Source organism: Centruroides sculpturatus, unplaced genomic scaffold (assembly GCF_000671375.1).
Source record: "Centruroides sculpturatus isolate CEXI.00-Female unplaced genomic scaffold, Cexi_2.0 scaffold693, whole genome shotgun sequence".
Lineage (NCBI taxonomy): Eukaryota > Metazoa > Arthropoda > Arachnida > Scorpiones > Buthidae > Centruroides > Centruroides sculpturatus.
In genome coordinates, this window is record NW_019384855.1 from 288,178 (window position 1) to 314,890 (window position 26,713).

General features: G+C 32.0%; 1 pseudogene; it reads left to right on the plus strand.

The window, feature by feature from the left end:
- Nucleotides 1-22,079, plus strand: part of LOC111630565 — an 80,358-nt pseudogene extending 58,279 nt beyond the window's left edge.
- Nucleotides 22,080-26,713: the final 4,634 nt, after the last annotated feature.

The following is a 26,713-nucleotide window of genomic DNA, read 5'->3' on the forward strand; positions in this document are numbered from 1 at the left end:
TATTATTATATCAATCTGCATGTTAAATAAGTTTTAGCTGGAAATGTTTTTGGTAGTCTGTTGGAATCAGCTGTCCCTTGATAATCCGACAGGTATGGGACCAAAGGGGTGTCGGATTACCGAAAGTGTCCAGATTACTGAAAGTGATTACATATTTGGCACTGTTTTGTTAGCAGTAGCCTACAATATTCCCTACTCCAACTGTTCGAACAGAACTGCTCACAGAAAACACACGAAATGTGTGTCGTCATGTAAGAATTGGGTGGGAAGATTCATGTTGCAACATGCTTCTGTGCAAGCAGACACGTAACAGGGATGGGTACCTTGACGGGAGGTGCGTCAGACTACTGAGCATGTCGGATTACAAAATGTCGGACTATCAAGGGACAGCTGTAGTAAGTGGTGAATGCTAAATTTTAGCTCTGTTCCACTCAATTGCCATTCTACGGTAAAGGTTTGTATTTTATACCTGTTGACCCTAGTTTTGGGAAGAATTTTTTATGATTAAAAGTGGTATGCATATAATTTCTCTTAATATATATATTTTTAATATAAATTTCAAGAAAAACCATAAAAATTTAGAATTCTTACAATGGAATTAAATGAAAATTAGTCACAAACTCTATATTTTCTAATATTTATTAAACATGCATAATAATTTACTCCTTTCAGTTTATATCTCTCCTGAAAACAGAGTAAAGTGTTAAAAATTTAGTATATTAAATATATATTTTTCTAATTAATTTTCAGAGCAGAGCTTGAAAAGGATCTTAACTTTTTGGGTTTATTAATAATGCAAAACATGTTAAAGAGCGAGACTCTTCCCGTTATTCATTCTTTGAAAGAAGCTGCTATTAGAAGTGTTATGGTTACAGGTAACATGCTTGTTCTATTTATCTTATTTTGAGTAGAGGGAAAAACAAATAATTTTTATAATATTAATATGATTTAAATATTCAAAGTTAAATTTCTTTTGTCTTTGAATGAATCATTTGAAAACATGTATAAATTTTTGAATGCTTTCATGTTTTCACAAATCTGTATAATTAAAACATATCATACATATAAAGAATATTGCAGAATTATTTAATTAATTATGAATTTTTTATTACAATACTTTTAATGCATTCCTTCTACTTGAATCAATACTTGTCAAAGCAGAAACTTTTTCAGGATAAAAAGCTTGAGTAACATCTTTCACACTGCTATTTGAATATTGCAAATTTAGAGTATGAATGATTAAATTGATTAATGGTTACTTAATGATAGTGTGTAACTTTTAAATTTCACCAATCAAACTAATATTTATAGTTATGTTTAAGATATATGTTAGTTTTAGCTTATAAATTCAATAAAACACCGATAAATTGCACCCTCCTCACACTTTTCAGCAGTAATCATTTAATGAACAAATGTTGTCCTACATTTGTATATTTATGTATAATATATAATGTATTAGCTTTAAAAGTAATGATGTCAAAGAAAGTTGGCAATGTTTCAAACTTTGAACTCACTGTAGACGTTTGATTTTGTATACACTTAACCCGATGCAGGTCCCCGTACATGACCAAAAATATTTGTGTTAATAAGTTTCTGCTGGAAAGTGTGAGGAAAATGTAGTTTTTCTGTGTTATATTTAAGAGGCTTATTTTTAGCAAGTCGATAGTATGGCAGCTAGCTGATGAGGGATGGAGCTTCATGTATCTGGTGGGCCTTTTTGACCCATTTGGATTTGATTCCGGGTCTCTCCAAGAGGTGGACTGCCGTCTTAGCCTCTGGGCCACCTAGCCTTGTGATAAATCTAATGACTGTTGATCTGTCTGTAGGGTGACATTTTTGATTAATTTAGTATCTTAAATTTCAAATTCTGTAATTTTTAAATTTTTAATTATTAATACAGGTGTCTGCTTTAATGTTAGAAACTTAATGATTATTACATTAAAATATGTTTTTAGATGGAAAACTAAAATTAGAATTTTTAAATCTTTTAGGAGATAATATTTTGACTGCACTCAGCGTTGCTCGAGAATGTGGGATGGTTCCTTACACCGAAAGAATTATATTAGTGAAGGCTTTTCCTCCCGAACATGACAATCCCGCAAAAATTAAATGGGAAGCTGGAGAATCCTCACCTGTGGGATCTAATTGTGATTTAACGTCATCATTTGTAAATAATAAAGATGTGGAAGTGAGTGACTCTAACAATCTATAACATAAATGAGGATGGATGTTTGTTTGTTTGTTTACTATACATGACAGTTATGTAAAAATGTACTTCTAATATAGTTAATGTCATACATACCACTCCAAAATAGTGATTTAATTTCTATATACCAATTAATTTCTGTCTACATTCAATTTGCTCTCTTTACATGTGACACCATCTATTGGAAAAAAATTAAAAAAAATAATAAAGTAAATATAATTTATACAAAAATGGATATCATTTAAGAAACAAGAAAAAAATATTATATTCACTTAATTATTGTAACAGTGATATAATGCAAAGTAAATGTGCTACATCATTACTGCTACAGGTAACAGAGCACTCACCTGCGTGGAGTAATTATTTTTATTAATAAGTTTTTATTGTAGAAATTTAAGGCTTAAACACAATACTAATGAGACTAACTGTTTATATTTAGTATAATTAAATCAAATTTTAACCTGCATAATCTAAATAAAAAAATTTGTTACTTACTTTTGCACAGATACTTTTATCACATGTCTTGGTTGCACGATACATCGTGGCATTTTCACATTGCCAGGTTGTTGATTTTTAAAAGTATCTCAATGTGAATTTTGCTTTGTGATCTTATTGAATAGCAAGAATACATTATGTCCATTTTCGACAGGGCCGCAATACAAAATTTGCACTATGGCCGGATCCAAGGAGTCACAGTGCATTATGGTTGATTTTTTTCACTCGATGAATGTTTTTGGTTCTTGAGCCTAGCATCTACATTTGAAATAAAAAAGTTGTCATTGACATGACAAAATTGTTTTTCATATTCTTACATTATTGTTTAACATATTTTTAATTAATTCAGTTATGTAGATTGAAAAGAATAAATGTAGATGGTATATGATAATTTTAACAAAATTGACATTAAAAATTAATCGGTAAAATTATTAAATATCTCCATTACTTATTTATTTTATTTATTATTTTTTTTATAGTTATATCAAAAAATTAACATTGACGAAGATGAAGAATACTATCACTTTGCCATCGATGGCAAATCGTTTTTGGTGGTTCGTAACTATTTTCCCGAAATTTTTCCAAAGGTGAGTTATTTTATAAGTGGCATTATTTACAAAGTAATTATAAAAATAGAATATATTTAGATCTATATAGGAAATAGTTTGTATTTTGTAACAAAAGATATATTTTTTATAGCTTAATATTTTTGATTAATAATTTTCAAATTACAACTCATATTTGCATCCTTTACAATTTTATTGTTAACTGTAAAAAAAACTGATATTGCAAATTACTAATTTAAGCTTTTCTTATTCTGGTTAGCATTAAGAAAAATCACTTTTAGTTTAATATTAATTAAATAAATTCTTAAAAAAGGTAAATTTTGGTGTACTCACTTGTAACATTACAATTACAGTAGAGCATAGATTATCCGAGTATCGATCAACCAAAAGTGTTCCAGTCGGCAAATTTAAATTTCTGCTAGCCAAATATTGCAGCACCACAGCACTATGTCTTGGGCTACTCCAATATTTTTGTTGGTTTGTGTGTTTTAGGTGGAAGTACTGGCGCAACCACGAGAGTGTACTTAAGAATGCATCAGGATTTGAATGAATTTCAACATGGGATAGGCTAATATATTTTTTTGTACGTAATTGGTTATCCAAAAAATCAAATATCCAAACAACCCCAGTCTCAAATTGTTTCGGATAATCGATGTTCTATTGTATTTTAAAATATATATGCATGTAATAAGATATATTAAATTTTAGATGAACAAAATCAACAAATTATAGCATGGATCCCATACAATTCATCTGTACAATAAATAATATACTTGATATGTATGGATCTTCTAAAAAGAATGCTACCATTTAAAATTATTGTAATTATTATCCAAGAACATTGTAATGCATATTAAAACTTTGAAAAACTGCCCAAGTTTTACATTTGACAGTTTCTCAATGTGTGCACGTTGTGTCACATGGCACATGTACGAGCGATACTCAAATTCTTCCTACTCGCTACATCACATATGTTGTCAATTCTCCCATATTAACGACAATTCTGCAGTTTCACAGCTGTATTCTACAGCTCAAACAGATTACTCATTTGCACAATGATGAGTGATTCCAATTTTGCCATCAGGGCACAGATTGTCTTTTCTGTTGTGGAATTGCCATTTTCATTTATGGTGCTTTCTAGAGATAGTAGACAATGATAAGTCTGAATGCAGATTGGAGGTGATGGTTACACTTTGCATACTTCTCAGATAATAATTAAAATAATTATGGGAATTTAAAATGGTAGCATTTATTTTGGAAGATCCTGTATCATGTGCCGTGCAGTTTTGAAGATAAAATATCAATCTATAAAACCATTTTTAATATTAAATGAAAAAATGTAGTAATGATGATTACTCTGAATATATTATTAGTGTGTTTTCAATACTATTGAATGTTATGTTCATTAGTAATTACAATATTATACAATACATCACTTCAAACAGCCAAACAATTAAGGTGGCAACTTCAACTCTGGAAAATCTGGAATCAAATCCAGATTAGTTGAAAGATTCCAGTAATTTTTCAGGAGGCAGTCTATGCAGATATGTTGAGCCCTGTTCCTTTAGTTAGTAATTAGTTAATGGAGCTAGTATTATACCATGAAATTGATTTTCTTTTATACATTTTTTAATTTAATAATAAAGAGTGATCTGATTAGCTAGAAGTGAAGAAAAATTTAATGAATTGCTGTTATCTGGGGATTTTTGAAAGTAAATCAATTTGCAAAATATTTAAAGCAAATTTTTCCATGCTTTCTCTTTCTCTCTTCTTTTCAATGTTTTCCAATGATCTCTTTTTTCAGGATGGGGTGCGTTTTTACTGAGAGTGGAATTTCCATCCAATTTGATAATGTTATTTTGAATTGTATTAAAGTCATTATTCAAATTCTTATTTGTTTTCTTATCCAAAGGACTTATTCTCTCCACTTCTGGAGGATATTCTTTCAATTTGGAGTGTGACTATTTAAAAATGTTACATTAATTGAATGCATCTCCAGGTTAAATTTGCTATGTGATATCATTGTTATAAAGTGGGACACAAGTATTAATCCTATTTCTAACTTTCAAATTCTTTACATTTACTTTTTAAATCTTAAAAATTTAAATATTTTATTTATTTATTTAGCTTATATTTAATTTTGATGTTATTAATTAAAGACCCCAGATCTGCCATGCATAGGACAAGCATTTTTCATCCTTGAAATTAATGCTTCTCCCTTGTTTCTTGGCTTTATATATTTCCAGCAGCTCCAAGGCTTTAATGTTTTCCAATCATTTGGCTCTCTTAATGATGGTGGCATTCTGTAGATTGGTCCATACGTTGCTGTCTGAGGCATAAATAGCCAAGGCAGTGGTGAGCTTGTGACTGATATCATAATTATATTCACCAAGTCTTTTTTGCAAAGAGCTTGTTGTGAAGCCTATGTACTCCAATTTTTGTTGGTCTCTATAGTCTGTTACTGGAAAATGATATACTCCCAGTAAGCAGAAGTGAATGGCTGCATTTCCATTATCTCTTTATCTTCAGCGTTATCTCTTCTGTTGTTATTTTTAATTATTTTTATTATATGCTTTGGCCAATTTTTGGATAAGGCTTTTTTGTGTTTGGTTGCAAAACACTCCAAGCCATGTGGCTCACTCAATGTGTCCTTATGGTAAGTGCAGTGTATGAAAGCTCTCTTTGTTAGGGATCGAAATGCTGCCACTTTATATGAATATGGGTCACAGGAGTCACCTGTGGTCTGGTTCGTGATAAATGCTCATATGGATGTTGCCCTCTTGCAGATCTAAGAAGTGGATTGGTCTAGTTTGAGACTCAAGTCAAATGGGTTGTTGTTCATGGCATCCACAAAACCTTTTATGTTTGGTTTAGTTTTACAGATGATCAAAATGTCATCCAATTATTTTTTGTAAATATGGATGTGAGGAAGGAATAGAGATAATAACTTTAGTTCCAGTTCTGTGAAATAGTGGTAATTCCTACCACCATTTCACAGAAATCTCAGATATTGGACTGCCCACGGGCACTTCTCTGTTTTGTACAGTACATATGTGGTTGTTGGGGTAGAATAGTGTAAGAACACGATTCCCGCCTTTTTTTAAACTGGTAATGGCCAAGAAAGACCGTTGAGAAGGCGACCGTTGTGTTTGAATTAGCGGTGCATGTGTCTTTGGTCAGAGATGGTTAGCCAGGGATAGCATCATGCTATGGACCTCTGACAGAGCAATGAGTGGTGTAACCGCCGATTGGTTGGCAGAGAATCACACCACACAGCATATTTACATAGGGCTATGGCCCAGTAATCACTGATTGGTCGTCCAGCCTGCTGTCCACGGCTATATAAGGTTGATACGGAAGTGGGAGATTCAAGTTCAGTTTGGAACTTCAGGTTGACATCAAGTTTGTTGTAGATCTTCAAGTGTGCATCAAACTTCGAGTCAAGTCTGGATTTGTTTCACTGTCTGTTCTAAGACAAGATTAAAGAAAGATTAAAAGGGAATTTAATAATTTTAATCAATTAATTAACTGGAAATATATAATATTCAATTATATATAAATGAAATTTCACTTACATATGATTGAAACATTTACAGTACTGTACTTTAAACTTAATTCTTGAGAAGTTTAATTTAAAACTCTTAAACTCGAGTTTAATTAAATTACATTGAAATGATTAATATCATATTGTCTATGAATATTAATGCAAAGTTTACAATTATTATTTTTCCAGATTGTAGTGAGAGGGACGATCTTTGCTCGTATGGCACCAGATCAGAAAACTCAATTGGTTGAAGCTTTGCAAGAAGTCGGGTAAAAAATAATACTTTGATAAAACTTGTTATTTATAGCTAACATTAAAAATTCATCACATGCTTATTGTAGTATTTGTTCTTAAAAGAAAAACTTTAAGATACACTTTGACATCATACATTTATTTTATGCTACAGTGTCACTTAAGTAAGTTGACACTTAAGGTAAAGAATGTTAAGATGCAATAGTTTTGTAATGCAATATCAAAACTAAAGAGATATTTAGCAATTAAAAAAATCACTTGATATAATATTACTAGAAGGGCAATAACCTGAAATGTATATCATCATCTAAACATCAAAATAAAGATGGATGTAAAGTAAAGCCTAGTGTCGTTCGAAAAGCACTTCATTGTGCAATATGGATAAACTTAATAAAAGACATGGTTTCAAATTAGAAGAAAATATTGTAATTATGTCAATTATTATCTGAGGACATTGTAATGTACAGTTCATTAAAACATTGGAAAACCATTCAAGTTTTACATTTTTCCATTACTATTTGTCAATGCATACACTTTGCATTGCATGATACAATACTCAATTCTTCCTATGCTTGTTAAGGCATATCTGTCATCACTCCTCTCATGGCAACTGCAATTCTAAGGCTTCTGCATATTACTCATGTTGTGGAATGACGAATGACTCTGCCAACTACAGAATGCAAAATGCAGAGTTACTGTTTTCATTTACGGCACTTTTAGAGGCAGTAGACGATGAGATGTTCAAATGTGGATGGGAGACAAAACAAGTGATTACTCTATCTATTGGTTTACATTGCATACTTCTTGAATAATAATTAACATAATTATAGTAATTTATAGTGGTAGCATTCATTTTGAAAGACCCTGTATTAGTTCAAGGGTCTTTTTTACTGATAAATAAGAAAGATATAAAGTTATGTATGAGGGTTTTTTCAACCTCCACTGACCCAGAATAAAAATAAGAACGAAGAATAAAACCACTTTATTTGTAGAAGGTAGTTACAGTCTTCACCTATTTTTCCACATAATTGCCTTATCGATTCAGGCAGACATCATACCATGACACCGGCTTTCGTATACCCATGTTGAAGAACATTGCCGTCAGGCCATTCAGCCAACTTTTAACACTGTCAGTCATCGGTATACAGTGTGGACCTAGAAATTTCAGGAAACTCCTCACTGAGCTCAGAAATTGTGAACCAATGCCTTTCTTGCACCAATTGATCCACTTTGTCTACCAAATTGCCAGTCATCACGTACTTCCTCCCTTGATTGACCTCATCTTGAATGTTGTCATGTCCTTGTTTGAATTTCCTGCACCATTCACGCACACATCTGTAGCTCATGAGGTTCTCACCATACTCATTACACATCCTTTGATGAATTTCACCTCCATTCAGCCCTTCGGCCTGTAGAAATGGAATTACTGCTTATATTTTACAGTTGGCGGGAGACTGGATTGGCGGCATCATGTTTATGTGTTTACTGCAGAGTAGCAAACATTTAAAATAACTTGACACAACACTAAATGGTGAGGGAATATACTACTAACTAGACGTGCACCCTGTCCCTGTCTCACATACTTCCAATTTTTTTTTTTCATGCATTAGTTGAGGTTGAAAAAAATAACCCTTGTATTTATAATGTTTGAATTAGATAACAATGTTAAAGTTATATAATGTTAAATATAAAGCTAATACTTAAGTTAACTGTAATGTTTTTGTATTTAAAAACAGATACAGTGTCGGAATGTGTGGTGATGGTGCAAACGATTGCGGAGTGAGTATTCTAATTTTTAATCTTATTTAAAAATGAATATTTTTAAGAAGTTTTAGCTAGGATTTTTGGATGATTTTCAATAATTAAGAGAGCATGTGGCTATTTGTTTACTTGTATTATCTAAAAGCAATACTCCCTGCAGTAACATCAATTATTTTTATTTGATCAAAGAAGATTAAGATTTGAATTTGAAGTAAAATGAGAAATTGATCAATGTTATGATGAGGATTTTAACAAATAAATAAATTGAAAGATACTTAAGTAAAATATTTGACTGTTCTTATATTATTAAACGGTTTTATATGGTAAACCTGTCTCGGTGAGTCATTCCGCGCCCACACGACAGAATTAACCGCTCGGCTGTCGAAAACACCTCACAGCAAATCGGCTGACCTCACAGTGGTGTCAGAAGTGAGATTGTTGTGCCCAAAGTTACATACTAATAAACAAAGCTACATACAAATTATACATATACATATATATACATATACATAATACATATACATATAGCAAAATTTGGCCTTTCTTCGGGTATCGGATGCCAGCATCGCATCATAATGTGGTAGCTGCATTGATATGCAAATTAGCATTAGTTGCAACATTAAAATATTGAAATTTTATTACTGTTACTTACATTTGATTAGGACAATTGTTAGGTGGATCGGCATACAAGAACTCATTTTATATTCATACAGGATGTCCTGGAAAATCTGGGATTTTTGTTAGTATTTCCACAAAGTAATGGAAAATCAGGAACTATGTTAAAGATAGTGAAAACATCAGTGAAAGTCCAACTGTTATATGCTTTTACGCATTTCTATATATAAATTATTAAGTGACATTAGCAATATAAAGGAAAATGTCATAAATAGAAAGAATAGATAAATAAAAAGCATTTTGTTGCTAACAGATTAACTTTTATAAATATATAAAAATGTGCTTAAAATCCTTTTAGGCACTGAAGGCGGCAGATGTTGGAATTTCTCTCTCTGAAGCTGAGGCGTCCGTTGCCGCTCCGTTTACATCAAAAGTTCCAAATATAGAATGTGTCCCAATCGTAATAAAGTAAGTCATTCTTATTTCTTTCTTTTTTTGGATATTTCATTACTCTCACTTTATGTATATATTTACACATATCAAATATATATACATACATATACATACAAAGCTTTAGATAGTTGTTCAGCTCTACAGCAAACTTTCCACACTTTATCTTCATTATAATTATACAACATATTTGTAAACTTTACTCACATACAGCCTTGCAAAATACATCCATGAAACTCCAAATCAAATGCATCATGTAGTTCTAAATGTTAGTATTTCAATTTTCTAAGGATATAATGCCATCTGACAGTCACCAGACAAACTATTAGACACACACTTCTATATCATGTTCTAAATGTAATGTTACATTTTACATCTAGGAATATCTTGAGGTATAAAAAACCTTAATATTATGGTTCCAGTTTTAAAAAGAATTTGTGTAATATAAGATTATGTTTACTACTAGTTAAGTGTTAAAGTTATATTTAAATCTAGGAAATACACCTGATAAACAGATTGCTACACCACTTGATTAGGATATTATCCACATACTGCAAATACAAAACAATCTGATGGAAATGACTTGAAAGAATAGATTGTTCCAATGTTCATATCACAGTTCATATAAGTTTCTGAAAGGAGGCTTTCCATCTAGACTCCTGTATTCTGCAGATAGTAAAATTGTGCTTTTGTGTGCTCCTGCTTTGGTTAGATTTTTTGCAGAACTTTTTGTGCTACGACTCAGCTATCTTTTCTAATGCTTTATTGCCTTTGTTTGCAAGTTTGCCCACTCATGATGTCATACTGATGATCAGTATGACATCATCGGCAAAAGCCTGTATCTGTGTTTCCTCCCTTTCGTTGAATTCTTCTAGCAGAGTGTCAAAGTCCAGATTCCATAGGCCTAGCCCACTTCTTGAGCCTCGTGTGCAATTTCTAGTGACTTTTCTTTCAATCATGATATTATTAGAATAATATCCCATTTTCCTGTTGTATAAGTTCCAGTTCTTAGTAATTACACATAGCTATATTTGAATTTTTAATTTATAAAGTTTAGCAGACTTGTTTTAATTTTAAAGAAACTTTCATCTTAGTGGCTTATCTCTTTAATTAGACTCACTTTGTAATAAGTAACCTTTATGGACCTATTAAAAACAAATGTTATATTGGTCTTTGTATCAAATTTTCCAAAAGTTTTCTGATTTTGGTATACCAATTGGGACTTTCTATGGTAGCATATCCAGTGGCAGACCAATCAATAATTTGAGGTTCACTTTAAAGTGAGTCTATCATAGAAAATATAAATTTTTTTATAGATTAAACTATTGAAAATATACAATTAATTTATTATTGATATGATCCAAAACTGACAGTGATATGAAATAATATTAATAGTTAAATAATTTATATAATTTTCAGGGAAGGCCGTTGTTCTTTAGTAACTGCAATTTCTGTCTTCAAATTTATTTGTATGTACAGTATTATACAGTTTGCATCAGTACTAATATTGTACACGGTGAGTATTGCATAAATTTCTGATTATAGATGTAACTGAAAAGAACTAATTTGTTCAATTTATGTTAAATATTCATATTATTTTCATATAACAATTGCTTGTGTAATTCATTTTTGCATGGCAATATAAAATTTTTAAGTTTTTTTTTTAATAATTTGACTATAAAGCACTTGACAAATAGAGTATAAAAGTCACATGGTAGATTGTTTTGTATAGAATAATTAAAATGTCATCCAGATGGCAGTAAAGGAGCAGTTGTGCGCTTTCGACACAAACACTCTGGTTTGTGTTTTCCAACGAGACAGAGAGAAACCCGAGTTTTCTTGAAAGAAAGGTTTTTATTTCAAGATAATCTCTTAATACATGCAAAGATGAATGGATTTACTTTTAGAATATGATTTTACACTTCTAGAATATGTCACTACACTTGTAGTGACAATTTCACTGTGATTATACCCTTCAGAAACATAGCTTATGTTATTTATACACATAATATAAGAAGCCTCAACTTAAGTTTAATTAACCAGGTTATTTTTAAATTGTTATATAATAAGCATGATTAAACTAGCAAATTTGGTATAAAGATAGTAATCTAACTGCTTGCTTTTAGATTAGATTCATTAGTTTAATCAGTTTTATTTTAGATAGAAAATAGTCTAGTTAACTAGGCCGAAGTAAGATATCTTTGCAAAATCATTAAAATATATTACTGTTTGCACTTAAAACAATTATAACAATATAAAAAAATTGAATATAGTCAGTAAAGTTCCAGTGTTTTAACATACATTATGATGTTCTTGGATAATTATTAACATTGCTACCATTTTAAATTAATTGTAGTTTACTTTCTGGAAGACCTTTATTTGAATTATGCTCCCAAAATTGGAGTGTGCCAGAATTTAAAATGTTTGTTAAACATTACATTAGTATTATTATTATTGCATTTGTTTTAGTGTGCAACTAGCAAGTGGAGTTTCATTACAGTTATAAAATAAAATGTTGAAAAAAATTTTATTTATTTGTTTCTTCACAACTTAAATAATATGGATTTAATAACGTATATTAAAGTAAGATTTTGTGTAAATAATTTCTATATGTTTTATTTTTAGGTAGAAACAAATTTGACTGACCAAATGTTTCTTTATATTGATTTAGTAATTATTACAACATTAGCTATAGTTAGTAAGTAAAATTTTTGTTATATACATATGTAAAAATACTTAAAACATCTTTAGTTATTAATAAATTTTAAAAATTTCCAGTGAGTAACACAAAAGCTTATGAATATTTAGTCAAAGAAAGACCTCAGGGATCTCTACTGAATGTGACAACCATTACTTCTATCCTTCTTCAGATTGTTCTAGTCATTGTTGGTCAAATTTTGACCCTTATTTATCTTCAGAATCAGGCATGGTTAGTATTTTATATATTTAGTTTAAAATTCAATTATTTGTAATCAAGTTAGAGAAAATTAAAGTATTCTAGCATTAACGAATATTAATTAAATGTGAAATTTTCTTATTTGACTAGGGTTTAGTACCCATTTACATTATGTTTTAATTTAACAAAATCTCTTCTGTTTTATAATTAACAAAGTTATATTAAATTAAAGTTCTAGAATATTTCATTCAGATGATCTGAACAGGATATACTTTGATTAAATGTTTAATTATATATTTTTAGGTATGTACCTCTAGTACCCGACGAAACAGAAGATGCATTCGCCTGTTGGGAAAATTCTGCAATTTTTTTATATTCTTGTTATCAGTATATTATCGTCGCAATTGTTTTTTCTAAAGGTCCTCCGTTTCGCAAACCATTTTATACCAACAGTAAGTAATTAAATCAAATACAGTGGAACCTTGCATAGTGAGCAAAACAAATTGTAAAAAAAATGACTCGCTTAACAAGCGACATTTCACATAACAAGTGACGAGGAGAGGGGAAGTCCTGTATTGTGTGCATGCTCCATCAGTCTGTGTTTAGCACTCATTATGCTAGCATCTTAGTGTCATTTGTAATCACACATTTTTTCAAACTTGTGTTCAGATATATTACATATAAACATCAACAACTATAGCTTGTTATATAATAAACATGACAAACTATATGCCAAATTCTTGGGCTATGTAAAGCTGTACAGTCGATTCCACTTAATTGGGACACAGGACTAATCCATTTTGTCCCAATTAAACAAACTAATAATAAACTCTAAAATAAAATATGTAATACATAGGTAAATAAATAAGTAGGTAAAAAATAATAATTAGGTACCTATTTTAATGCTTTATTAAACCAAAATACAGAAAATATTTGTACTATAAATTTGCCAGACTCATGACAATAGATAACTGATTCACATCATGTTAGTGTTGCCAAATACACAAGGATTGACTGTTCAATTTATTCCTGATTGAACAATTTTTCCTTTCTTCCTTTTTAGTTAGAACATGTTCTAACTAAATGGTCTTCCTTTGAGCACAGTTCCTTTAATTGGAGACGGCCACTTTGGCGGGAGAGTCCGCAAAATCTGCCAGCTCCAGATGCTGGTCTCAATGATCGGATGGCTGCTGACCAAATCTAGACATAATCATACACACAATACCTTCCAAGGAAACTCTAGCTATCTTCTGACTTGGTTGACAGACCTAAAAAATTGTCTGGGGATCTTTGTCCCTTTGCTCTTAAGGGGATCATCCAGTCCAATCCAGAGCAGGATCAGTAGCTCTACCTCAGATGGGATTTCCATGTGATATGTCCCACTACGCTGACCTCCTCCACAAAAACCAAACTGCCCGAGCAAAAGACAAAATCGCTTTGTCTCTGTTAACTGTTAGGTCTACATGACATTAGTGTACATAGTGGCTACATATAAGGACCTTGAATAAGTTCTCGCTGTTTTCCAACAGATGGCGTTACCAGAACCACGTGTGTTTATTTTTAGATGGTGACGCATCTGTAAGGAAGTACAATAAGTGACCTTGAAATTCAGTATATGTCATTTCACCAAAGTGTAAACAACTTATTTTTTCATCGTGTTAAACATGTCTAGTTTCGTGCCAAAAAAAGAGTATTTGCAGGGAATTTTATTGCACTATTTTATTCAAAAAAAATCTGCAGTAGAATCACACAGAATTCTTGTTGAGACTTACGGCGACCATGCTCTGTTGGAAACAACATGCAGAGATTGGTTTAGATGCTTAAAAAATAATGATTTTGATGTTGAAGATAAAGAACGATCTGGTGCACCAAAAAAGTTTGAAGACAAGGAATTAGAGGCATTACTTCATGAAGACTCATGTTAGACGCTAGCTGAACTTGCAGAATCATTAGGAGTTGATCACACAACAGTTTCGAAATGTTTAAAAGGATTAGGAATGATTCAAAAGCAAAGACATTGGGTGCCGTACGAGTTGAAGCCGAGAGATGTCGAACGCCGTCTTTTCACATGTGAACAGCTGCTTCAACGGCAGAAAAGGAAAGGTTTTCTGCATTGTATCGTGACGGGTGACGAAAAATGGATACACTACGATAACCCTAAGCGTAGAAAATCGTGGGGTAAGCCCGGTCATGCATCAACATCGTCAGCAAGGCCGAATATCCATGGTTCGAAGCTTCTGCTCTGCATTTGGTGGGATCAGCTAGGTGTAGTTTATCACGAGCTGCTCAAACCAAACGAAACTATCACGGGAGATCGCTATCGACTACAATTGATGCGTTTGAGCCAAGCATCGAAGGAAAAACGGCCGCTATATGAGCAGAGACACGACAAAGTGATTTTGCAACATGACAATGCTCGGCCACATGTTGCACAACCGGTGAAAACGTACTTGGAAACGCTTAAATGGGAAGTCCTACCCCACCCGCCATATTCACCAGACATCGCCCCTTCCGATTATCACTTGTTCCGATCGATGTCACATGGCCTGGCTGAGCAGCACTTTCGTTTTTATGAAGATGCCAAAAAATGGGTTGATTCTTGGATAGCCTCAAAAAACGTGTCGTTTTTCCGACATGGAATTCAAATGCTGCCAGAACGATGGGAGAAAGTAGTGACTAGTGATGGACAATACTTTCAGTGACGTGTTTATTACGACTTTTTTTAAATAAAGTGTTAATTTTCACAAAAAAACAGCGAGAACTTATTCAAGGTCCTTATATTTTCGGAAGATCCGTAAAATATATAAAAAAATTGATAAATTTCTTTTCTACTACTGTCCCGATTAAATTATATATTAATTTATTAGTTTGGTTTCCGTTCTTTGACATTTGGCCCAACAAAGGGGCTGCCCCAATTAAATGGAATAGTCTGTAATTAAATATTAGAAATTAATCAATTTGACTAGAAGTATGCAGTTATGCTGCCGTCGTGTATTAAATTTAATGATCAATTCTAAATTAAATTTTAGAAATGTCTAAATTAAAAATTAATGTATTTATAATTATTGGACATATCTAAAATTTAATTTGGAATTGATTATAGTCAGCCACCAAGGGACATTACATGTAAAGGTTATGTTCTGTAGGTCATTTCAAAATCCCACGAGTCGCACACCATTGGTCTAGATCACACTGCAAAAGAATGTATATTTCCCTGTAATGTGATTGCTGTGCATGCATTAACCAGTAATCTACTGATAATTCTCCCTATCTGAAAGGCTACACACAAATAAGGTCATTTATATTATTTTTACTATTTAATTCTGGAGATATGAAGAAAGAAATGCGAGAATAGAACAATAACGCATCCTACAAATTTCAAGCACACTTTCTGAAAGAATACTGTGATCAATATTCTTTGCTGTAATGTACAATGTATATGTCTAAATTCATTACAAAATTTCATTTATAATTGAACTATTTCATTATTGGAAGGATTAGGAATGATTTGGGAGTAATGTAAATGATAAAGATACATAAATAATGCTACATTTATACTTGGAACTTTCTAGGATTTTACAATCAGAGGGTCAAAATTAATTTGTTAATTTATTGCTTATTTCAGTAATATAATAAAATTTATAAGTTTTTTATAATATATGCTACATGCCATCAATGATATTCAAAAACAATCCAATAATATAATAATAATAGTATATATTTCTGTTTATAATATTAAAATAGCATTTCCTAATTATCACACTTAGCAAAAAATTACAAGAATATTAGAACAAAAGCATTTAATTATAACTTTTATGTCTTATCTAGTGATAATTTATGATTCCTCTGACGAACAAACAAATCCGATTCTCCACGACAAATGACAAGTTTCAGTGTGACATTCTTCTCTTAAAGATAGAAATCTTAATATCTATAAAATGCTTACTTTCAGGTAGCCAACTGTTTAAATTTTTCACGAAAGAATGTTCTCATTTTGTCTTGGATAGCTTCAACTTCTTAATGTACACAGGTCACTGTTTAAACTGAAACTGAACATTTTTGATGTATCAAATTACATTTCAATATGTCAAAAATGTTCAAATTTTGTTGGAACGGTGACCTGAAGCTGTCCTGAAATGGGACAAAAATGTTCTTTTGTGAAAAATTTAACACTTGGCTACCTGAAAGTAAGCATTTTTTATACAGATAATAATTTGGACCCAGAAGCACATATAATAGTAATATTGGTGACAGATAAACCAAAATTATTTATATTGCATATAGGAATTTTTAAAACAGGGTTCTCAAATTCACAAAATATGAGCATATGTTAATTCTATTCAGAAATTTAAAACACAATTCGCTGGCAAAAAAATCTAAACTTATTAATGAAAGAAAATAAATACTAACAGAAGGGTAAAAAAATCATTTTAATATTATATAGGATGCTTAGTAAAGTCCTTATACACTAACTCACAAGCGATGCACAACATACAGTACACGGACATAGGAAAATGAGAAATACACGCATTATAAATAAACACGAGAACTGAACAAGAGTACAGAAACAAACATGTAAATGCTAATGTGCTCGACGTGCACATTAGCATTTCATGCATTCTAATTGTGTCATTTACGTAAATGGGGCGACCTTTTATACTAAATTGGTCGTCCTATACGACACTAATTGACTTTTCATCTGTTCTGTATTGTGCATTGTTTTCAAGACAGAAGCACTAACTTTCAAATTTTACCATTAGGGGTACTGCAAATAGTCTTGTCTTGTAATGCACAATCCCTTTGCTATAACCATATATCATGTTTGTTACTGTAGCTAATCTATATTTGTTTGTTACATGGGTGTATAAGGACTTTACTATGCACCCTGTATACATACATAATACCAGAAAAGAGTTTTTAACTTTCTATAAATAATTTTTCTTATATTAGTTTATTAGATATGTAACATCAAAATGAATTTTCTTCTTTCTATTAATTGGTAATTGTATTATAATTATAATTAAATAGTTCAATTTACAATTTAAAACATATTTCTTAATGAATTTATTTAATAATAATTTTCTATTTAACTAAAATATTCAATGTTTTATTAATTACATATATTTTGAAAATATAAATTGGAATAAATTGAATTGAATTTTCATTTACAGTATACTTCATGGTGTCACTGATAATATTGATTTGCTTCAGTACTTTGCTGCTTTTTAATCCTTCTTCAAAGATGGCAGATTTTTTTCAGGTATCATTTTAATTAAAACTAATAAATTAGGAAATAATTAATTTTGTTTTACAGTTAATCTTTAAAATTTTTCTGCACATCAACATTACTATTTTTAGATTTATACAGTAAAAAAAATATACGAGTATGCAGTTAAAGAAGACAATTTGGCATTGAGAAAATGTAAAGACATTTTCTGGTGTACTGTATATATTTGTATCTTTGCTAAGTCTTCAATTAACATGTTTTTGTTTTAACATTGTTCAGTTTTTCCCCTAAGCTGTTCCAAAATGGTTTAAAATAAAGAGCATCCTTATCATTTGCTGTCTCGATTGAAACTAATCAAATTACGAGTTGCATTACTTTTTTCATCTGTGTAGGCATTTCCTAAAGTGGTGCAATAATATCAAAGAAAAGTCAAAGGAACCATACCTCTACATGTGACTCTTTGCGCTGCATGCTCTGCTATTGCGTTTAACTATTTAGCCCATGTGACCATGCCTGCTTTGAATAGCCCATTTGACTGTTTGTGGAGTACTTGATATATAGTTTTAGTGGGTATAGGTGTGAGCCCCATACCTTAAAACTATATATCATCAAGTATTCCACAAATCGAACAAATGGGCTACTTGAAGCTGGCATGATCATATGGGCTAAATAGAAGAGTGCAAAGTGCAAAGAGTCACATATAGAGATATGGTTCCTTTGACATTTTTGCTTCAATGGGCATGTTTTATGGCTCTGTTAATGTCCCAACAGCATCATCCACATCTGCAATTGTATTCAGTTTAGAATGTTCAGTTTGATGTCGTTTATCCCTTCTTCAGTTCTTTACCCATCTTGCATTTCTTTGCTTATCTAGAGAAAATATAAATAATCCAACATCTGAACATTTACTTTTACAATTTGATGCCACAAAATTACCCATTCTTTCACTTTTTGAGCACTTAAAATATAACCAACTCGCACGGGAACCTCGTGTAGGGAATACTCCAAGCCTCAAAATGGCCGCTTTCACAAAGAATGGCAGGATTGTGTCCAGACGTAATTTATATAGACCTGGTTTATGACTACTGTATTAAATTTATCTGGTAATCCATCATTAATAATTGGTAATTATTTTTCAGGTAATCTGTTTTCAACCAAACCAGCATTTCATTTTTCGGTTAACGTTACTGTTAATGGGAGGATGCACTTTCTTCATTTCCGTGCTGATCGAGGTACGGCATTTTATAAAAATTATAAGCACCATCGCACACAAAAATACATAAAATATGACATGTTTTTATTTTTCTAGGCGCTTATTACCGAAAGAAATTGGCTTAAAAATACCTTTAAGCGTGTAACCAAGCACCAGACTAAAAGTCCATACAAGAGAATAGAAAAGGAGCTGTCGTCCAATCCCGGATGGCCCAACGTCGACGACGTCACCTATGCCATGCCTCCCAATCAATTATTATGATGTTTACAATTTACTTAAGTTGAAATTAATTGTATTCTAGTAGTATTGATCTTTTACATTCCGCATATATATTAATTTTTCGATATTCTTTATTATCTGTGATGATTCCGATGGTAGAAATTTGGGATTATACATTGCTAACAGACGTAAAATCTCAAAAACATATCTTTGGGCACAGAAATGTTAACGCATGCATAGTTTTAAAAGTTATATATATCATCGGTTATAGTTTATATTCGTGTTTATAAATTCACCATTTGATTATTTATATATAAGAATATCAAAATATATTTTATCTATTTTGTTAATTACCAAAGAAATATTTCTATTATCTGTCCTGAAAGGTTTTCAGGTTAAGAGAGATGAATTTCTCTTTATATATTTTTTTTGTATTATTTAATTGTGTAAATATTTTTAAGAATGCATTATTATAAGTATTATAAAAATTTAGGAATAATTTTTATAAACACTTGTACAATAATATATATGTGATGATATTTTTGTCGTCACTCCTCTCCCACCATTGTAAACTGTTAATAGATTCTAGAAGTAAAAGTAACTCAGAATTCTGCTACTTACTTGGTAGCTGAATGCTGTTTCTAAGATATTTCTGTTAGCAACACAGTCTTGAATGGTTTTAATATTCTTTTCTTATATTTATCTTAATAAGTCATTCGTATCTTTTTAAATTATTGTCGTTTGAATATCATTAGAAGGCCAAAAGTGTCTTAAAATATGCTACAAGCACACAAGTTCCTAATAAGATTAGCCTAATTTCCATTACGGATAACAAAGTACCAAATAAGATGTGTATTTTGAATTTTTGGTGTGGCACCTGAATTATAGCACTGATTTGATTGGTAATTGTATTATAATTATAATTAAATAGTATTTAAAGTAGGTATAATTACATTATATACTACAAAGAGATAGAGATTGAATATACACAATATATTCGATCTCTATCACTTTGTTTCTAACTCTAGTATGTGTATTAAGCCGGCTCCACCCGAGCAAAAATTTGGCCAATACCGAGCAGTGTGGTGTGTTTCCACTCGGCGTATTGAGCCAAATGGAAGGGGAGTTATTTGGTAATCGTCAAAACTATTTTGATTCGTGTTTCAACACTAGTCTCGGAAGCTCTTAAATCTAAGTCAAATAGAAACTGATAGAATTTATGGTGTACAGTCTGAAAGCTTCAGTATTTTCAGACTATACACCATAAATTCTGTCTATCCCCAAAGCAGGATGTATAAGCCAAGAGTATTCTATGTCCAGATTTCAAGGAAAGTAATTAGAAATTACAATATTGGTCTTAGCATAAAATGTTTCATTTCTAATTAGAAAATTAGGATATTTTTGCAATCGGACATCAGAAAATTTGAAGTTGTAAAGCCAAAAAAGTCTTCCACTAATATCTAAAAATCAAAAATATTGTAATTTAGTGACCGATAGTGTTTAAAAAAGCACAGTAAAAATGCAGTAAGTTGATCATCTCCATAACCATTCAAATGTATGTTAAACGTGGAGATGCCGTAATTTTTATTCTTCCTTCTTAGCATTTTCTTTTATATAAATATCAAAATTAATATTTAATTTTAGTCATTGGTAGATTCGATGTTATCTTTTCAAATTGTAACCAGCGATTATTTATTGTGACTCAAAGTCAAACAACTGAGAAATTTTAAATTAAGATGAATGTAAATGAAGATCCTCTCTAGATAAACTGCCTTAATCACAGTCGACCCCCTATAACATTGTTGATTTTTCCGTTTTATATGAATTCCGTGTTGTACGAGTCATTTAGATTTTACAAATACGTGTGCCGGACTGTGAACGGCTCACGTATTTGTGACTCGTACAACACGGAATTCATATAAAATGGAAAAATCAACAGTGTTATAAGGGGTCGACTGTACTTCCTTTCAATTGGTTTGGCATACAAATGGGTAGGCAAAGTATTTTGAATCCATTATACTTTGTAAAATTCCCCGTAGAGAAGTCAGAATTGAATTTCGAATATATTTTTCGGGATTATTTACACCCGAAAATCGATACCAGACATTCTAACAGTTGTTTAGGTAGACTTATGTAAAAAAAAGACTCCAAATTTTATAAGTATTTACTGTAACTTTTAATACAGATGTACGATTGAACAGAATTAATTGTTATATATTTAAGAATAAGTTGTTATTGTAAATTTTCTAATTATTGTCTGTAATAGTTAGTGGTACACTTACTGTGTTTAATATAATTGCCGTTTACAATTTATACAGAGATTTTTCTGGTATTTAAAGATAAAAGAAGAAACGCGTAATTTCTAATAGGACTGGAGCTAGTGTTGTCGCATTTTTAACTTGATTTCTGATTCGTGTAAAGAATTACGTCGATAGTGACGTTGTATTGTAATGGAACTTATTCGCCACAAACGTTTTTATACGAGTAATTTACAAACCTATATTTATAATTATCATAAAGAGTAACGGTTTTGTTACGGCACGTTATATCTAGTCTCTTAGTGACGTCTGACAGGCTCGAGATGTCGACATTTTGATAATCGAGTTGAATAAAATGGGAAATATTATTATTCATCGTATCTGTGTCTGTGTTTTCTTTAAATCTGTGTAATGTGGACTTCTTGCCGGTTATCAGTAAATTTTAAGTCTACACCATTTATACAACGTGGCTCGTTCTACTGTTCAGTATGTCAGAGAAGTGTGTGAAGGCCCTTTTGACTAAGGCTGTGAAGGCAGCCATTTTGAAACTACGGCTTCCAGATTTTGGAAACAACGGATGTAAAGTGGGTTTTTTGTAGAACCTGGTGGAGTTAGGCCATTCTGCATTGTTCAGGGAGTGTGGAGGAAGTGTCCAAGCACATCCAAGATCCTCGTAAACATCATACACACATCTTTGACCTAGAACACTTACTTTGCCACTCGTACTTCTCCCTATCTGTATACTAATACGACAATAACGAGTGATCGAGTGATGTATTTTTATCCGATATCCATAAAATTCGAGGAACCAACCTGCATTCGAATCTGGGTCTACCGAGTGCAGAATGCATGGATTAATTGTTTGTCCTTAAACCATAAACGTGTATTTACGGTACACAATTTATAATTATGATCTGCAAAGCACTAATCTATTGGATAACCGTCAGTAAAAAGAATAAGGCCCAGTTAATTGCCATCTCGTCGTTCCAGCCCCCTAGTTCGACGGCAAAATTCCCTCCAAATTTTTTCTTTACATTAAATCTTATATTCTATATACGTGTCGCAGCCGCTAGGAATACGGACAGAAATGTTAGTAACTGCAAAAACGTACATTGTACAATCGAGCTTACTTATTATAAACCTAAAAATTATTAAGAAAAAAGACTAGTGTTTCGATTACTTCTTGCTTTTAGGAAATATATCGTACAGTAGAATCTTGCTAATAAGGATTCCTGTTCCTTGCACAGATTAGCGAGTGTATAGGACTAAAGGCAATGAACCACGTGGCCCCTCGCCCTTCTGTGCCAAATTTTTTAAGCTGTATTTGTTGTGAAATTATAAATGGAAATACAATAGGGAAAGAGAGGGCAAGATGAAAACTACTTACCCACCCCGTACGGCGCAACGAAGCACCCGAATCTCCATGCATACAGACACCCGGATATCTTGTATTTATGAACGGCGACTCAGACCGGTTGGCGCCACAAGTGACGTGTGCAAGTATTTCTTACTTCGCAGCAGATTATTACGCAAACATTGGACTTTTGCAGTGTTATTATTTATACCTACGAGGTCAGTACTGTATTACTATTTTGCTTTTATACAAAGCACTGTATCTATTAGGGATGGATTGCATGAATTGATATTTAAATAGGAAAAAATTCAAGGATTTTTAAAGCGTTGATATTATTATTGGCAATGGGCATATGGGCAAGATGGAATAATTTCCATGTTGCCCACGCGCAATTATTTTGATTTCTGTTTCAATTTATCTAACTAATTGAGGATGTAATTGTTTTTAGACGGTGAACAAGTATATAAGAAAGAGCAACAAAGGTTCTTGTACTGAAGAAACGATGCAGATGGCGATGGATGAAGGTTTGTGTATTATGTGGAACCATCCACAGAGGACTGGGTACAGTGTCCAGTGTGTTGTGGTTGGGCACATGAACTATGTACAGACAAAACGGATGGATGTTTTTTGTGTGTCAATTGTAAAATGTAGGGATATCCTATGTATTCCATCTTGCCTTCAGGGTAGGGGCGAGATGGAATTTTTGACGTTTTTACTTCGTGATTCCTAAGAGATCTTATACTTAATATTAATTATTTTTAATTACACAATTTTTTAACCATCTAAGATCTCTGTTGAGACTGATTAAAATAAAAAGCTTTATATTATGTTGTTTTATGTTTTTTTTACATCATAAAGTTAAACCTTCCATCCTGCCCTCCCTTCCCCTAATTGCACATTTATTTCCTTTTGTAATGTTAACTTTATAAATTTACTACATTAAAATACCCTTCTTTTTTATGTTTATTATTTATTAAAATACATGGAGTGTGTTGGATTAGAGTTTCCTACTGTAATTATTTATAATCATGCTTCATTGTTTTTTTCTACTGCACAAATATCAATTTTGTTTTGGCCAAACTGATAAATCCTAGTTTTAATGAGCAGTTATTTATTGCAGCATGGTCACAATGCCAGGCTGCGAGTTCTAATCACATTTTTAATTCGTTAATTTTTAATCTACTTCTATGTATTCAAGTGAGAATGTTTGTTTGTTCTCTATACACTTCTAAGCTGTTCGACCAATTGCTACGAAACTCGGCAGTTACGTTTATACACCCCTAACTTAGATAATGTCGTGTGTCCTATCGCAAAATATATATTGGATTTATGTAAATCAATTAATTTACATACGATTCGAAGGCTTTACACGTAGCGCCATCTGTTGACAAAAAATTAAATTAATTTTTATATATACTGTTTAAATTATATCTTTTTAAATATTATATTCACTTAATTACGCGATATATCATTACTACGACAGATAACATATAGCACTTGCCTGCATGCAATGGAAAGTGTTACCCAGTGAAAAATCTTTTCCACATCTAACGACTTGGGTTTTTTTATTTCTAAACAGTACTTTCTTAATTCTAATAAGCGCCCTCCAGTAGCCGAGTGCATAAAACCACCGAACTCTGGTAGTTAGTGGTGGGTTTGGGTATGGCAAACAAACTGGTCACTTGGGGTTTTTCGGGTTTTCATAGGGTGCAGCTTCCCATAAAAGTTTTCCTGCGATGCATCCTCCCTGGCAGACCGCTCACGTGTCTTGTTGCAGTAACCAAATAAACCAAACTAATTCTTATGAGCGATTATTTATTGTGACATCGTCATAATGCCGGCCTACAACTTTTCGTCACAACGTTCCCAATCTTTTAGTAGTGGTTTTGCCCCTGTGCGTCATACTTCTCCTGTTAGCAAGAGTCGTGAATCTAAGTAACACGATGTCCATTCGAAACCTGAAGATCCTATATACTTAATCTGGGTCTCCCGTCTCTAAACTTTTTACTCTTGTCTAGACATTCATGTATCTAACTCCTTTTTCGTGATTGAGGAATGACCGACAAGAAAACATGCAGACAGACAACAATCAAAATTTATAGATTACAATTATTTGAAATTAGATGTCCTGACTGACTGACTGATTTATCATCGCCCAGAGCATACCGCTGAACCTAGAGGTGAAATTTGGTACACAGGGTACGCCATGAGAATGCACACTAAGAAGGGATTTTTGGAAATCCCCCTCAAGGAGGAAGATGGAGAGGATTAAGACTTAACCTAAAGAATGGCTTCTACTGTGCTACTTTAGATGCGATTTTTTGTTTTTGATAGTAAGAACTTAATTTCCAAATGTACGAGTACAATATTTACCAAATCATCCAAATCGTTTGCCCGAGCAATACCAGGCTCTTGCTACTTTTTCTATAAACGCGATATTTACGAGAACACGTTTCATATAATTTATACAATCTGTTGCAAAAATATAAACACTTTATTATAATATAAAATACTTAATATCCAGCTAGATGCTTCTTAACCTATGCAAAAATGCCTTATCTCACGGAAAATCTATATATATAATCGAGACGAGTTGATAATAATGATCAGCGCAGAGCCCAAAGGGTTAGGAGTTGGAAGCTGAAATTTGGTACACAGTTAGGGTACGTCACGAAAACGCACACTAAGAAGGGATTTTTCGAAATGCCCCCCTGGGGGAGAGGGACAGGATTAAGCTTAACACTTCAATCAACAATAGAAGTGTTAAGTAACAATGGAAGTGTCAACAATGGACGTGTTACGTAGTGTTGCCGTTCCTAGTACATTTGTACTTTTCTGGTACGTTTTGCCCTTTCCAGTATATTGAAAGTACATTTAGATTTTTATTACATTTTCAGTACATTATAATATTTCAAGTACCATTTACGGTTCAAAATAATATTTCACGCCTTAACGAAAAAATGAGAAAAATTAGTTTAATAAAGTCTCACTAGTGTCACTGCTTGCTAATTTAAATTATCCATTCACAACATACAAATGTTATGTGTCCATCGACGTCAGCAACATAGATAGTTGCACGTGTAAACGGTCTTGACTCAAAAGTCAGTGGTCTTCTTTCATAAGTTCAGTTGTCTGCACATTCTCATCAGGACCTTGACATAATTTTTCATGCCACGTGGTCCACGTGGTCCAAACGTTCAACTCCGTCAAACAAAAATAATGGACAGGTAAGGAAATCAATGATTTTAAACTTTTGTCGTCAATAATATCAAAATATCCGTTAAGTCAGAAACAAATTATTACAGAAAATAGTTTCGAAATTGTACGAGTATAAATAATATAAATACTTTTATATTATTTTCTACCACTATAATTTAATTCTTAAATTATGAACTTCAATTTTAGTAATCCTAGTAAAAGAAATAAGGGTTAATGTTACGTATGGTTCCAAAATGGCCGCGCTTTCGACTGTTCCGAGGTCTATATAAGAAGATCAGGACACGCGTGATCTACTTCTTGAGCTGCCATTTTGGGGTTTTTTGAGTCGCGTGTTTTAAGCAAACTTGTACGAGCAGTCAGTTTTATATGACATTAATTAAACTAAAATTGCATAAATCCTGTAATTTCCAGTCAAAAATATAATAATAATTTCGGATG